The sequence below is a fragment of the Ovis aries genome, chromosome 4 (assembly GCF_016772045.2).
Source record: "Ovis aries strain OAR_USU_Benz2616 breed Rambouillet chromosome 4, ARS-UI_Ramb_v3.0, whole genome shotgun sequence".
Taxonomy (NCBI): Eukaryota; Metazoa; Chordata; class Mammalia; order Artiodactyla; family Bovidae; genus Ovis; species Ovis aries.
The window spans coordinates 46,002,821-46,017,553 of NC_056057.1; the positions used below are offsets into that span (position 1 = coordinate 46,002,821).

General features: G+C 40.1%; 1 protein-coding gene across 2 annotated transcripts in view; it reads right to left on the reverse strand.

Annotated features, from left to right (window-relative positions):
• NAPEPLD (N-acyl phosphatidylethanolamine phospholipase D) overlaps positions 1-14,704 on the reverse strand; it is a 100,301-nt gene extending 85,597 nt beyond the window's left edge. Inside the window, exons 1-2 of one of the 2 annotated variants that reach the window (XM_042249180.2) lie at positions 14,571-14,704; positions 4,073-4,194 (exon numbers count right to left, since the gene is read on the reverse strand). The gene's annotated coding sequence lies outside the window, so the exon portion shown is untranslated. The remainder of the gene's footprint in view (positions 1-4,072; positions 4,195-14,570) is intronic. The other variant, XM_012176654.5, reaches the window with a different exon arrangement.
• Between the last annotated feature and the right edge of the window lie 29 nt (positions 14,705-14,733).

The following is a 14,733-nucleotide window of genomic DNA, read 5'->3' on the forward strand; positions in this document are numbered from 1 at the left end:
CAGTCCTGTGGCCACTGCTGAGTTTTCCAGATATGCTTGCATATTGAGTGCAGCACTTTCACAGCATCATCTTTCAGGATTTGAAACAGCTCAATTGGAATTCCATCACCTCCACTAGCTTTGTTCGTAGTGATGCTTTCTAAAGCCCACTTGACTTCACATTCCAAGATGTCTGGCTCTAGATGAGTGATCCCATCATCATGATTATCTGGGTCATGAAGATCTTTTTTGTACAGTTCTTCTGTGTATTCTTGCCACCTCTTCTTAATATCTTCTGCTTCTGTTAGGTCCATATCATTTCTGTCCTTTATCGAGCCCATCTTTGCATGAAATGTTCCCTTGGTATCTCTAATTTTCTTGAAGAGATCTCTAGTCTTTCCCATTCTGTTGTATATTAAAAGACTTTAAAAAGTTAAGATCTTGATGCAGTTCTATACAATGATCTCTGAGATATATTGTTTTTAAAAAACAGGAGTTGAATGTTGTATATAATATGCTGCCATATGTATTTTTAAAAGGAAGGGAGAAAGGAGAAAAAAAGAATATAGAGTATATATATATATATATATATATATATATTCCCCAATGTTCATAGCAGTGCTATTCATAATAGCCAAAACAAGGAAGCTACCTAAATCTTGACCGATAGATAAATGGATGGATAGAAATGATGTATTCTGCACACAATGGAATACTACTCAGCCATAAAAGAGAACAAAATAAAGTCATCTGCAGCAACACGGATGGACCTGGAGATTATCATACTAAGTGAAGTCAGAAAGAGATATATAGAATCTAAAATGTGGCACTAATGAACAAGAGACTCAGACGTAGAGATCAGACTTGTGGTTGCCAAGGGGGACGAGGGAGGGGCAGAGGGATAGACTGGGAGTATGGGGCAGGTAGATGCTATTATATTTAGACTGGATAAACAACAAACTCTTACTGTGTGGCACAAGCAGCTATATCCAGTCTCCTGGTATGAACTACAATGGAAAAGACTATAAAAAATAATATGCATGTGTGTGTAACTGACTCACTTTGCTGTACAGCAGAGGTTGGCACAACACTGTAAATCAACCATAATTCAATTTAAAAAAACACTTTGGGGTTCAGCATGGCTTTGAGGGAGATGAAACTGGAGATACAGAGGCTACACTACTGTTCCAGTCCTTGAAACGCAGGTACATTTAATAAACACAAGTACATTTAATTCCATCAGGTGACCTTGAAACAACTGGGCCAGCAGCAAATTCAAAATCAAAATCATCTCTACTTACAAAGAAGGTGTGGTGTATACATATATATATATATATATATATATATATATATATATATACACACACAATATAGTATTACTCAGTCATAAAAAAGAATGAAATATTGCCATTTGCGCAATATGGATGGATCTGGAGAATATCATACTAAGCAAAGTCAGAGAAAGACAAATATATGATATCACCTATATATGGAATCTAAAAAGTAATACAAATGAATACAAAACAGAAACAGACACACAGACATAGAAAACAAATCTATGGTTCCCAAAGAGAAAGGGGACAGGATAATTAGAATGGGATTGACAGATACACACCACTATATATAAAATAGATAAACAACAAGGATTTACTATATAGGACAGGGAACGATATTCAATATCTTGTAATAACCTACAATCGAAAAGGATCTGAAATTATATACATATATATGTGTATGTATATATATAAACTGAATCACTTTTCTGTATCCCTGAAACTAGCACAATATTGTAAATCAATTGTACTTTAATCTAAAAAATCATCTCTGATTAATTTCCCTTTTTCATCATGATGAGATCAATGTTTAACATATTATAGATGTTCAGTACATTATTATAGATTGACTGGCAGTTCATAAGACTAAGAGGATTTTAAGATTTATATCCAGTTTTAACATTAACTCAAAGTTCACATATTTAAACCTTTACTTATATTTGGTCCAAGAAATTTAATTAAATAAGCCAGTAGGTTGAGAGAGACAGAAACCCTTGGAGGAGGAAAGCATAGATTTTAGAGTCAGAAAGCCTGAGATTAGATTCAAAGTTCAGACTTTCATTCATTTTGTACCTTGGCAAGTGGCCTAATCCCCTTGAACCTCAGTTTTCTCACCTCTCTAATGTGAATAAAGAAACACCACCACCTGCCATTCTATTTTCTACTCCTCCACCCTCCTCCTCCTGAGCAAAGAATGCAAATTAGTGAAGTTTAGTTTTCTAAGTGCTTCCACTTAGAAACACATAAAGGAGCCCCATACAACTTCCAAGCCATAGTCCAAGGTACCATGTATACATTTTATCCTTTACCAGCTACACTCATCTTGAAGACAGACACCAAAATCACAGACTCATTCATCTGTTCAACAACTTCTGAGCTCCCCCACAGGACTAGACATGGTGCAACTTGTTGGGGTAAAACAGAGGTGGGTAAAACACGAATGGTCCTCACTCTCACAGAGGCCATGCTAGCATCCCCCACAGGGGATGCTAATAAGAGGTCAGGGCTAACAGGTACAATGAATTAATCCACAAACAAACATACAATTGATATTTGTGAAAAGTGCAGTGAAGGAAAAGAAGGTGGACATGAGACAAAAATGAGCAATGTCACTTCTACTGTGGGCATCTCAGGGCAAGTTCTCTAGAAACAGAGCCTGAAGTGGGGAGCCTGTGCAAGTGATTCATTGAGACAGCACTCCCAGGAGTCCGGAAGGGAGTAACAGCAGCGGAATGAGGGGAGGGGGAGAATCTGGGCAAAGATGGGGTTTCGGGGGAACTTTAGCTACAGCCTGATCCCACCAGGAGCTCTGAAGCTTCAGTTCAGAACCAAATCCTTCCTGCTCAGAGGCAAGAGGCCTGAGCTGCTTTACTCCTGCTTCAATTGACAGTTGGTTAAGACCACCTTCTTGCGGAAGAATAACCTCCCAAGCATCTTCCAGCCAGGCAGTTCTCACCAGTCAAAGGCAGTGCTCTAGAGAAAGGTGCAGGTGTGAGCAGTTAGCAGCAGCCACACCTGCAGTGGCTAAGGGATGTATGTCTACTACCTGGGTACACCGGATGAGGTGGGGCATCAGCAGCATCTGCTACAGGGTGTCTGGGGAGGCTTTGTTGAAGAAGTGACTTTCGAGTGAAGACTTGAAGGATGAGGGAGAGTTAGCCAAAAAACGTGTATCCCAGGCTCAAGAGACATGTGTCTGATGAAAAACAAAAAGATCAGCAGGGCTGGAGAACTGTGCTGCAGAAGAAAGTGGATCTAGATTATTCTGGGGAAAGCCCAGGCCATTTTGGAGTTTATTCTAAGGACAATGAAAAAACATTGAAAGGCTTTAAGTGGGGAAGAGACATAATTCTCCCCTCAGCGTTTTTATAGCTCTTTGGACTGGTCAGGAATGAGTGAGGAGGAAAGGGGAGACGCTGGGAAACCAGATAGGAGGCTGGTTTACAGATGTCTGGGCTACAAGGGATAGTGGTTTTGACTACAGTGGAATGGGAATTGAAAGGAAAAGATGGACTCAGGATATATTTTGATCATAGAATCAACAGAATTTGGTAATGAATAGTCTGTGATGAGGGAAGTTTTATATCCTGATGGAAGATCAAAATAAGAATTTATATTTATATTATTTCCCCCTCTTTTGTCTATAATCAGCAAAACACAAGCTTAAAGCCTGGTCTTGGGGATGCTTTCTTTTCCTGGTGGCTGGTAGGGCATACTGAAAGAAACTGACAATAAAGCAAGGGTCACGCGAGTGTATGTTCCTCCCTTCTTTGTCTCGTCACAACAGAGATTTGGAGTGACGCAAGCAAACAAAATAGCCACTCTGCAACAGCTAACTAAACTTCTGGAGATTAAATTGTGTATTAGTTTTCTATGGCGGCACAAGTCAATACAAATTTAGGGGCTTACCATGTCCATCTAGAATTTCACAGGTTTCAAAGGAGGCTGAGCATGCTTACCTGAGTAAGCTTACCTGAGTTCTCTGCTCCAGGGTCTCACAAAACTACAATCAAAGTGTCAGTTCAGGGCTGGGGTCTCACCTGAGGCCTGGGGTCCTCTTTGAAGTATACACGGTTGTTGGAAGAATTCACTTCTTTGTGGCTGCAGAACTCTTATTTCTTACTTCTTCAAGGCTAGCAGTAGAATGTCTTACCTCCAGACCCTGTGAAAGGGCTCACCTATTAGGTGAAGTCTTCCCAGGGCTACCTGATTAACTTAAACTCAGTTCACTAGGAGCTTTAATTCCTTCTGAAAAATCCCTTCATGCTTGCCACATAATGTAATCTAATCACAGGAATGAGAGTCAGTGGGAGGGGATTATATTAGGGCATGGGTCATTGGGGGTCATCTTAGAATTCTGGCCACCACACACTGAAACTAAAAAGAGATCAACAGAAAAAAGTTTCATGCCAGCTTATGGATTTGGTAGGAATTTTTAAAAATACCTTTATATTAAATTATACTTTAGGGTTAGCTATCTCTGGTAGCTCAGACGGTAATGAATCCACCTGCAAAACGAGAGACCCAGGTTTGATAACTGGGTCGGGAGGACCCCCTGGAGAAGTGCATGGCAACCCACTCCAGTATTCTTGCCTGAAGAATTCCATGGACAGAGGAGCCTAGTGGGCTACAGTCCATGAGATCACAAAGAGTTAGACACAACAGAGTGACTAACAGTACTACTACTACTAGCTATAGCTATCTCTATAGCTAGCTATAGCTATCTCTATACAAACTTGGTGAAATCAGCCAGGGTTAAGAAGAGAGGGATGCATACAAGAGATCCAGGTAGACAGAAAACCAAACTGACTTGACTAGCTTCTCTGTTCCAGGTTGACTGGAAACCTAAAGTTTTACTTATTTATTTCTGGTTGTGCTGCGTCTTCCTTGCTATGTGCTGGCTTTCTCTCATTGCAGAAAGCAGGGTTTACTCTTTGTTGCGGTGCATGGGTTTCTCATTGCAGTAGCTTCTCTTGTTGCCGAGCATGGGCTATTAAGTGCAGTGGGCTTCAGTGCTTGCAGTGCAGGGGCTCGCTAATTTAGAGCATGGGATGTAGAGCACTGACTCAGTAGCTGTGGCGCAGGGGGCTTAGTTGCTCCGTGGCATGTGGGAACTTCCTGAAACAGGGATTGAACCCTTGACCCCTGTATTGGCAGGCAGATTCTCAAACACTAGACACCAGGTGAGCCCCTCCCTGAAAATCTAAATTACTTAATTGGCAGATCATCATTCCTATAGTTTCTGAACTGCCTATTTTCTCAGGTACCAGATAATAGAGAAAATGTTGAAAATAGGTTCAATTCTCACTTTTGTAAGAATCTTATACTCATATGTGTTGAATAGCATCCTGTGACCCAGGTGATTTCATAGGTGTATTTGTGTTGATCTTTATAAAAGCTTCTCCAATATTAAATTAGAACCTATACTCTTGCCTTCTATATTCCTTCTCTACCAGACCCGTTGGATGCTTCCCATGAAGATTTAATAAGTTTAAGTCTATCCTAAAGATGTGACTTAGTGACTGAGCACGCACACACACACACACACACACACACACACACACACCCTACTGGAGAATATCTTTTTAGAAGGCACTGTAGGTCTTCACTACAAAAAAGACAGAGTCTCTAGGAAGATTTGTGGAGTAAATGGAGACCAGGGGAAGAAACATTTAGTACATACCAATCCAGTGTGAGTCAAGCAGCACTGAATGGATAATCAACAGAGAACAAGATGAGGAGGCAATTCATGATTTAAGAGTCCTAGAAAGACCACAGAGTATGCAAAGATCCTCAAAGTTTGGAGTCATCTAGGCTAGCAGACAGAGAACGCGATAGCACCCCACTCCAGTACACTTGCCTGGAAAATCCCATGGACAGAGGAGCCTGGTAGGCTGCGGTCCATGGGGTCGCGAAGAGTCGGACATGACTGAATGACTTCCCTTTCACTTTTCACTTTCATGCATTGGAGAAGGAAATGGCAACCCACTCCAGTGTTCTTGCCTGGAGAATCCCAGGGACAGGGGAGCCTGGTGGGCTGCCGTCTATGGGGTCACACAGAGTGGGACACGATTGAAGTGACTTAGCAGGAGCAGCAGCAGACTAGCAGAAAATGAAGGTGAGGAAGACAGAAAATCAGATTTTGCTATCATCATAAATGCTGGACTTAATTTCCTATAGAAGAGAGACAGTGGCCTGAGTGGATGTAAGTGGGAGTTCAGATTTTTCAGCAATTACTTTTCTTCTACCACACTTGTTTATAATTGATTCCTAGTTAATAAACACAAACCAGAACTTTGAAGGATCTGAAATTGTTTGTATAAAGTACCCTACATTTTCCTCTGCCTCTGTCCTCAAGGACAGATCAGGTAATCTATAAGAATGACAAACACAGACACACTTTCACACACTCAAACTCAGAAACATTCAGGGCATGGAAAAAAATGCATAAGGACTTTGACAATAGTCATGTGGGGGTGGGGCATGAGTACATTCCCAAGGATTGACTGTGGCCTCTGTTCCCATGGTGATTATACATTCAACTCAGGGCCTCCTTCCCACTCAGTGTAACCTCCATGAAGAGGCAAAAAAACAAAAGGAAATAAAGTTAAAGCACTTCAGTGAGTCCACACTGGGCACAAAGGCTGCCAGTACCACAGCCAGATGCAGGGAGCTGCTCCAGTCGTCACAGTACACGGCTCACAGTTCGCTCATCGCTCCCTCCTCATTAGAGGGCCACTGTAGAAAATGCTGGGTCAGGAAAGCTTTGTGAAACATGCAAAGAGTTTTTTACTCCAATTCATTTGCAATTTGCTTTATTACCTTATTAGTTATGCCCAGATGAACAATTCTAAATTTCTCTTCCTATATCAATTTCTAAGAACTTCTGTGACTAGTGTGTGTGTGTGTGTGTGTGTGTGTGTGTGCGTGTGTATGAGTGTGTGACTGTGATACGTGATGATCAGTAGATAGATACAGTACTTTTCCCACATGGTTCTTCTCCCACAACACAAAATTTTTTTGGAACTGTAAATTCTTTTTTGCCTAAAATTCAACTTTTTATTTTGAAGTAATTGTAGATTCACATGCAATTGTAAGAAATAATATAGAGAGATCTTATGTACCCTTTATCTATCTTGTCCAACAGTAATATTGTTCATAGCTGTAATACAAATCACACCCAGGAAATTAACTTTTGATATCAAGTCTAAAAATTCTTCATCTAGCCCTACATCCCAAAGATTTTATATTATGTGTTTTTCTAAAAGTTTTATAGTTTTACGTTTAAGTCTATGATTCAATTTTAGTTGATTTTTATATAAGGTGTGTGATTTAGGCTGAGATTCACTGAGGGAAGTGGGGAGGGTATCCAGAAATATCCAATTGCTCCAGCACCATTTGTGGGAAAGGGTATCCTTTGACCATTAAATTACTTTCTCATATTTGCCAAAAATTAGTTGGCTAGATGTGTGTGGGTCTATTTCTGGCTTGAGATAATCACAAAAGATTGAGATGAAAATGACAAAGCTTCAAGAACTTGGAGAGATGATAATAAACATGGAAGACAGATTGAAACACGTATAATATCATATATGAAACAAATCGCTAGTCCAGGTTTGATGCATGATACTGGATGCTTGGGGCTGGTGCACTGGGATGACCCAGAGGGATGGTACGGGGAGGGAGGAGGGAGGGGGGTTCAGGATGGGGAACACGTGTATACCCGTGGTGGATTCATGTTGATGTATGGCAAAACCAATACAATATTGTAAAGTAATTAACCTCCAATTTAAAAATAAATAAATAAATAAACATGGAAGACAGATAAAGTAATTCATCATAAAGAGAACTGTTATCCCCAATAAAGAACTCACTGAGTGGAATGCAGAATATGTAAACAAAGAGAATTTTCCTAAAATGAAGAAAGATGTGAATCTGCAGATTGAAAAAATTTATTGTGTTCCCTGAAATTTTGATGAAAATCACTGAACACAAAAATTACTCAAAAAAAGAAAAAAATTACTCAATATTAAGATATATCCATAGTTAAGTTATTAGACTTCAAGAATAACCTTTTTTTTTTTTCAGATTTTCAAACAGGCAAAGTGAGCCATATTTAGGGTAGTTAAAAAAAATCTGGTTAGCCTCTGTTTCTCCAAAGCAATATTGAAGAAAATAATGGAGCCGTGTTTATGAAATTCTGAGCAAATGAAAATGTGACCCAAGAACATCAAGCCCAGATAAAATATTGTTCAAGGATAAAGACAAAAGCAGATATTCTCAAACATGAAAAGCTTAAAGGAATTTGACATCCATAAAGAAACTTTCAAAACAATAAAACTAGCAACAACTATTTGAGAATGAAATTCAGTCAAAAGATTAAGCAGTTTAGAAAAGCCACATAAAAGGACTGGTGATAAACATCAACCCATTTAAATATTATGACCATACCAACAAATAGTGCTGAGACAATTAGACATCCCATGCAGAAGAACAAAGTTGGACATCCTATCTCATATGATATTATAAAAATTAACTCAAAATGGATCAAAGACGAAAATGAAAGAACTAAAATTATAAAACTCTTGGAGGAAAACACAGATGTAAATCTTCATAATCTTTGTGCATTTTTTTTAATATGACACCTAAAACACAAGCAACTAAAGAAAAAAAACAAAAACACTGGACTTCATCAAATAAAACTTCTGTGCTTCAGAGACTCAGTAGAGAGACTGGAGAAGCAGGGTCTGATAATGAGTAGGAATCAGAGGCCAGGCAGGATGCCTATAACACTGCCACCACTGGGAGTTCAGTGCCTCCAACACTGCTAGGCTCTCCAAAGGCCACTTCTGCTGTAAGTCATTTCCTCACCTCCCCTACACTCCCTCAGACATCAAAGTCAAACTCAAAATCCCAATGAGATACCATTTCACCTCCACTAGGATGGCTAAAATTTTAAAAAGAGACAGTAACAAGTAGTGGTATGGATGTGCAGACATTAGAACCCTTACGTGCTGCTAGTGGAAATGTAAAGTGGTTTAGCACTTTGGAAAACAGTATGATGGTTCCTCAAAAAGTTAAGTGTAGAGTTACCATTTGACACAGCAATTCCACTCCTAGATATATATCTGAGAAAAGAAAACGGATGTCCACTTGTATACTGATGTTCATAACAGCATAAATCATAAGAACAAAAAGGTGGAAATGGCCCACAGGTATATATCCATGAAACAATATTATTCAGCAGTGAAATGAATGAAGGACTTACATGTTCAACAACATGGATGGACCCTGAAAATACTACGTAAAGTGAAGGAAGTAGAGTCATTGGTTCTAAGAAACAAGTATGCTCAACGATTATATGAAAGACTACACATTCTATTATGCCATTATTAGAAATGTCTAGAAAAGGCAAAACTGTCTAGAAACAAAGCAAATTTTTTTTGGTAGTTACCTAGGGTTGGGGGAAAAGGTAAGAGTGGAGGTTGACAGCAAAGGGTATGGGTTTCTTTCTTTTGAGGTAATTAAAATATTCTGGAATTGGTGGTGATGGTGACCCAACTCTGTGAATACACTGAAAGTCACTGAACTGTATAATTTAAGTGGCAGAATTACACGACGTGTGAATTATTTCAAAATTGCTACTAAGACTTGGATATTTGAATAGATATCTTAGTTGTTCTGCTTTTAAGATTTTCTCTGAAAAAAATTTTCTGTCTTTCTATAGTTTTATCATTATGATATGTCTAAGTGTAGATGTCTTAGTTTATTCTACTTCAAATTTGTTCAGATGTTTAGACATGCTTTAGTGTTTTCCATCAAATTTGGGTGTTTTGGATCATTACTTCTTCAGAGATACTTTCCCTCCCTTTCTCTCTGTACTTTCTGTCTGGCACTCCCATTATGTGCATGTTGGAATGCATGAAGGTATCTCAAAGAAATCTGAGGATCTGTTCATTTTCCTTCATTTTTTTTCTCTTAAACCCACAGACTGTTAATCTCAGTTGATCTGTCATCACTTTCTGGCTCTTTCTTCTAACCTGTTCATAGCTGCTGTTGAGCCCATCCATCTCATTTATTTTATCTTTTAATTCCAGGCTTTTGATTTAAAGATAATTACTATGTCTTTGTTGATATTCTGTATTTGATGAGACATAATTCTCATACCTTCTTTTAGTTGTTTAGACATTGTTTCCTTTAGTTTTGTGAACATTTTAAAAACATCTTATTTTAAAAGGTCTTTGTCTTATTAAGTTCAATGTCTTGGCTTCCTCAGGGACATTTACTTTGATGTTTTTTTTCCTGTGCATGACTGTATTTTCTTAGTTCTTTGACCTGTAATTTTTTTGTTGAGAACTAGACACTTAGTATAATGTGTCAGCTCTGGATGTCAGATTCCACTCTCTCCCAGATACAGTCGCCGCTGCTTGCTTTAGTGACTTCTCTAAATTAATTCCTTAAAGTCATGTGTTACCACTGAAGTTTCTGCTCAAATAGCTTAATGGTCAGCTAATAATTATACAGATACTTCCATGAATGCCTAGATCCAATGAACTTCTCAGTCGTTGTCAGAAGCTCTGTGTATACCTTCAACACTTGGCCAGGCAGTTGACAACTCAGCCTTAGTCTTTTCTTCCTGCTTGCACAGAGCCTCAAGGTCAGCCAGTGGGTTCTCAGGTCTCTCCCGGGCGTGTGTACAGCCCTGAGTATGCACACAGCCACAGACATGTGCATGTCTTTCCAGACTCCCAGAAATATGCCTGGGCTTTTCAAAGCCTCTATAGGTAGACCTCAGAGATCTTGTAGGTTCAGTTCCAGACTACCACAATAAAGTAAATATTGTAATAAAGTGAGTCACATGAATTTTTCAGTTTCCCACTTTACATAAAAGTTATGTTTATACTATACTGCAATGTGCAATAGCACCGTGTCTAAAAAGCCAATGTACAGACCTTAATTTAAAAATCATCTCTTGCTAAAAAGTGCTACCCATCATCTGGGCCTTAGTAACATTCAAGATCACTGACATCACAGATCATCATAACAAATATAATAATAATGAAGAAAGTTTGGAATACTGTGAGAATTACCAAAATGCGACATAGAGACACAAAGTGAGCAAACCCAGGAGAAAATGGTGCCAATAGGGTTGCCGCGAAATTTCAATTTTTAAAAGTCACAACATTTGAGAGACACAAAAAAGTATAGAGCAGGAAAATGAAGTATCCTTATATGGACAGCTGAGGCCCTAGCTTTTTCTTTTAAGCTTCTTGGTTGCCTATTGTTTGCCCTTATCATTATCTGCTACCTCCAAGCAGCCACCTAAAGTTAGACAGCTGCCTCTAAATATTTTCGACAAACATCTCCAGAAGAAGGCTTCTGGCCTCAAGTCAGGTCAAATAAAGGCAAACTTACAAGTGAGGTCATCCAGAAAAGCATGAAAAGTGAAAAAAGTAGAAGTGTTAGTTGCTTAGTCATGTCAACTCTCTGCAGCGCCATGGACTGTAGCCCACCATGCTCCTCTGTCCATGGAACCTTCCAGGCAAGAATACTGGAGTGAGTTTCCGTTTCCTTCTCAGGGGTCAAGTCGCGTCTCCTGCCCTGGCAGGCAGGTTCTTTACTGCTGAGTCACCAGGGAAGCCCCAGCAGAGCGTGAGACAGGTCAAATAATTTACATCCTCTGGATTCGAGGCCTTGAAGGAATTCCAACCCAGTTTTGCCCTTTCTAGTGGCTGCCAGGCTGCTGATTTTGACCTTGGTTGTAGGATCCTGGTTTTTAAAGGTACCACGAAGTTAGGGGCAAGGGACTAAAGACAGACTTAAACACTATAATTTTAAACCCTTAAGTTAGAACAGTATGAAGCTCAGTATTCTTACTGAGATGTTGGTGTTTTTACTGGATAAAAAAAAAATAGCACCCCAGATTACCACAAGCCTTGTTTAATTTTCAGAGTTTTGAAAATGTTGATTCTGGCCATTTTTATTTTTCACTAGACCACCAGAGAAGTCTCATATTTTGGCCAATTTTAAAACCAGTTTTCTCATTTATTTTATGAACAGAAGAGAGAATTTTCAGAGGTCTTTATTCTGTCATTTTCCCTGAGATCCTAAACTAAGTTTGAATTAAGATGTGCTGAAATTTCCCAGGTGCTTCCTGTGATTATACCTAAATATTTTTGTATATATGTATCATGCTTGTATTTCTTTATTGTTAACACACATTCATTTTAGAAACATGAAGGAATTAACTTGGCTGTCTTTATTATATAATAGATCCTACAGGTTGAACCTGTGGATCATAGCAGAAGGGAGAGGTAGAGAAAGATGAGTCTGGAAAGATAAGTAGGAATCAGCTCACGAAGGGACCTATGTTCCATACTAAGGAGCCTTCACTTTATCCTGACCAAGGGAAGTTACTGGGGGGTTCTTCACAATGGGACTATCATACTACAAGTTGCATTCAAAAAAGATCCCTTGTTCCAAACACTATGACAGTTGGGCTGGGGTAGATTGAAAAGGCTGGAAAGGGGTGTATTAATTGGATATTGAGAATGAGAAACAGGGAGGAGCTGAGGATGAAATCCAGGTTTCTGGTTTGGATGTCTAGTGAATGGAGGTATCATTGGCTGTTTCATTGACTATACAAGAATAAACTTAGGAGCAAGCCAGTGAAGTGCATTCTGGACAAGTTGATATTGAGGTGCCAATGGGATATTCAAGTGTAGTTGTCCAGTCACTGAGTGGTTAAGAGGGCCTGGCCTCAAAAGAAAGACAAACAGGGAAGGCCTCAAGTGAAAGTGGAAACCATCAGGAAAAGTGTACAGTGGAAGAGGCCCAGGCCGAGGTCCAAATCCCTGGGGAACACCAGCTTTCAGGGTAGGATGACATGGTGTTTAAGAGCAAAGGCTTTGGAGCTACACAGCCTATTATTAGTATCCTGAACTTTAGTCATGTATGGATGTGAGAGCTGGACTATAAAGAAGGCTGAGTGCTGAATTATTGATGCTTTTGAACTGCGGTGCTGGAGGAGAATCTTGAGAGTCCCTTGGACTGCAAGGAGATCCAACAAGTCCATCCTAAAGAAAATCAGTCCTGAATATTCATTGGAAGGACTGATGCTGAAGCTGAAACTCCAATACGTTGTCCACCTGATGCGAAGAACTGACTCATTTGAAAAGACCCTGATGGTGGGAATGATTGAGGGTGGGAGGAGAAGGGGACGACAGAAGATGAGATGGTTGGATGGCATCATGGACTCAATGGACATGAGTTTGAGTAAGCTCCAGGAGTTGGTGTTGGACAGGGAAGCCTGGTGTGCTGCAGTCCATGGGGTTGTAGAGTTGGACACAACTGGGTGTCTGAACTGAACTAAACTGAACCCAGGCAAGTTATTTATCCCAGTTTCTACATCTATAAAAGAGCACAGGAATAGTACAGTTAGTACAGTGCTGGCTATTTTTAGTCTCACTAAGATATATGTGTATAAAGAGCTGCCCAAGAGGTAAAGAAGGGACTAGAAGAAAGAGCAGCTCTTAAAGGAGGATTTTCCTGGTGCCTCAGTGGCAACTAGAGAGTAGCCTTTGCTCACTGCAACTAGAGAAAAGCCTGCACAGCAACCAAGACCCAGCACTACCAAAATAGATAAATAAAGTAAAATAAAATGATACAAGGAGGAAAGTCCACTTCCCTGGTGGTCCAGTGGGTTAGACTCCTCTTCCAGAGCTTCTCTGGTTGTCTAGTGATTAAGAATCTGCCCACCAATGCACTGGACACAGTTCTGTCCCTGGTCCAGGGAAGATCCCACATACCTCAGAGCAACTAAGCCTTGTGCTCCACAACTACTGAGCCCAAGAGAAGCCACTCCAGTGAGAAGCCCCTGCAAGATAGCAGAACAGTAGCAACCCTTCTCTCTGCAAGTAGAGAAAGCCCCACTGCCACAGCAAGGAAGACCCAGCACAGCCACATAAGCAAACAAACAAATCTTAACAGAAAGAATCCTCTTCCAACACAGGGGATATGGGTTTGATCCCTGGTCATGGGAACTAAGATCCCACAGGCCACAGTGCAACTATACCCACTGCGGGCAATTACTGAGCTAGAATAGTTCAGAGTCAACTACAGGCGCCCAAACTAAAGAGCCCTCTTGCTCTGGAGCCCCACCACCACTAGAAAAGTCTGCGCTTTCCAAGGAAGAACCCCGTGTGCTGCAACTAAGACCCCATGCAGGAAAATAAATAAACAAAAATTTTAAACAGAATGAAGAAAGAAATCCATGTCAAGGATTGTATGTCCATCTTTCAGCAGTTAGTGGCTTCACCAACAATTTCTGTGGAATGGGATGAGCCAGACTGTAAGGTGCTGAAGTGTGAATAGGGGTCAACACTGATACTTGCTTCTCTCCCCTCACCACGCCCGTCCCTTGCACTGGAGATTTCCTCTAAGGACAGTGAGGAATCATGTTCCTCATATTACGGATCAAATCCCCCCTTTTCCAATCAATTTCACCCACCACTGGGATAATATGTTGCCCCAAGTTACCTTTAACTCTTCTACATTTGTGCCTTGCACGTCGTAGGAGATTAAAGTAACCGCTAATCCAAGGGCTTCTACAGACTCCCTAATTCGTGTTCTTCAGTCAGCACCACGTCCAGAAAGCTTCCAAGACCGCTTACAGGACTGTCATTCCCATCATGGTCACTAG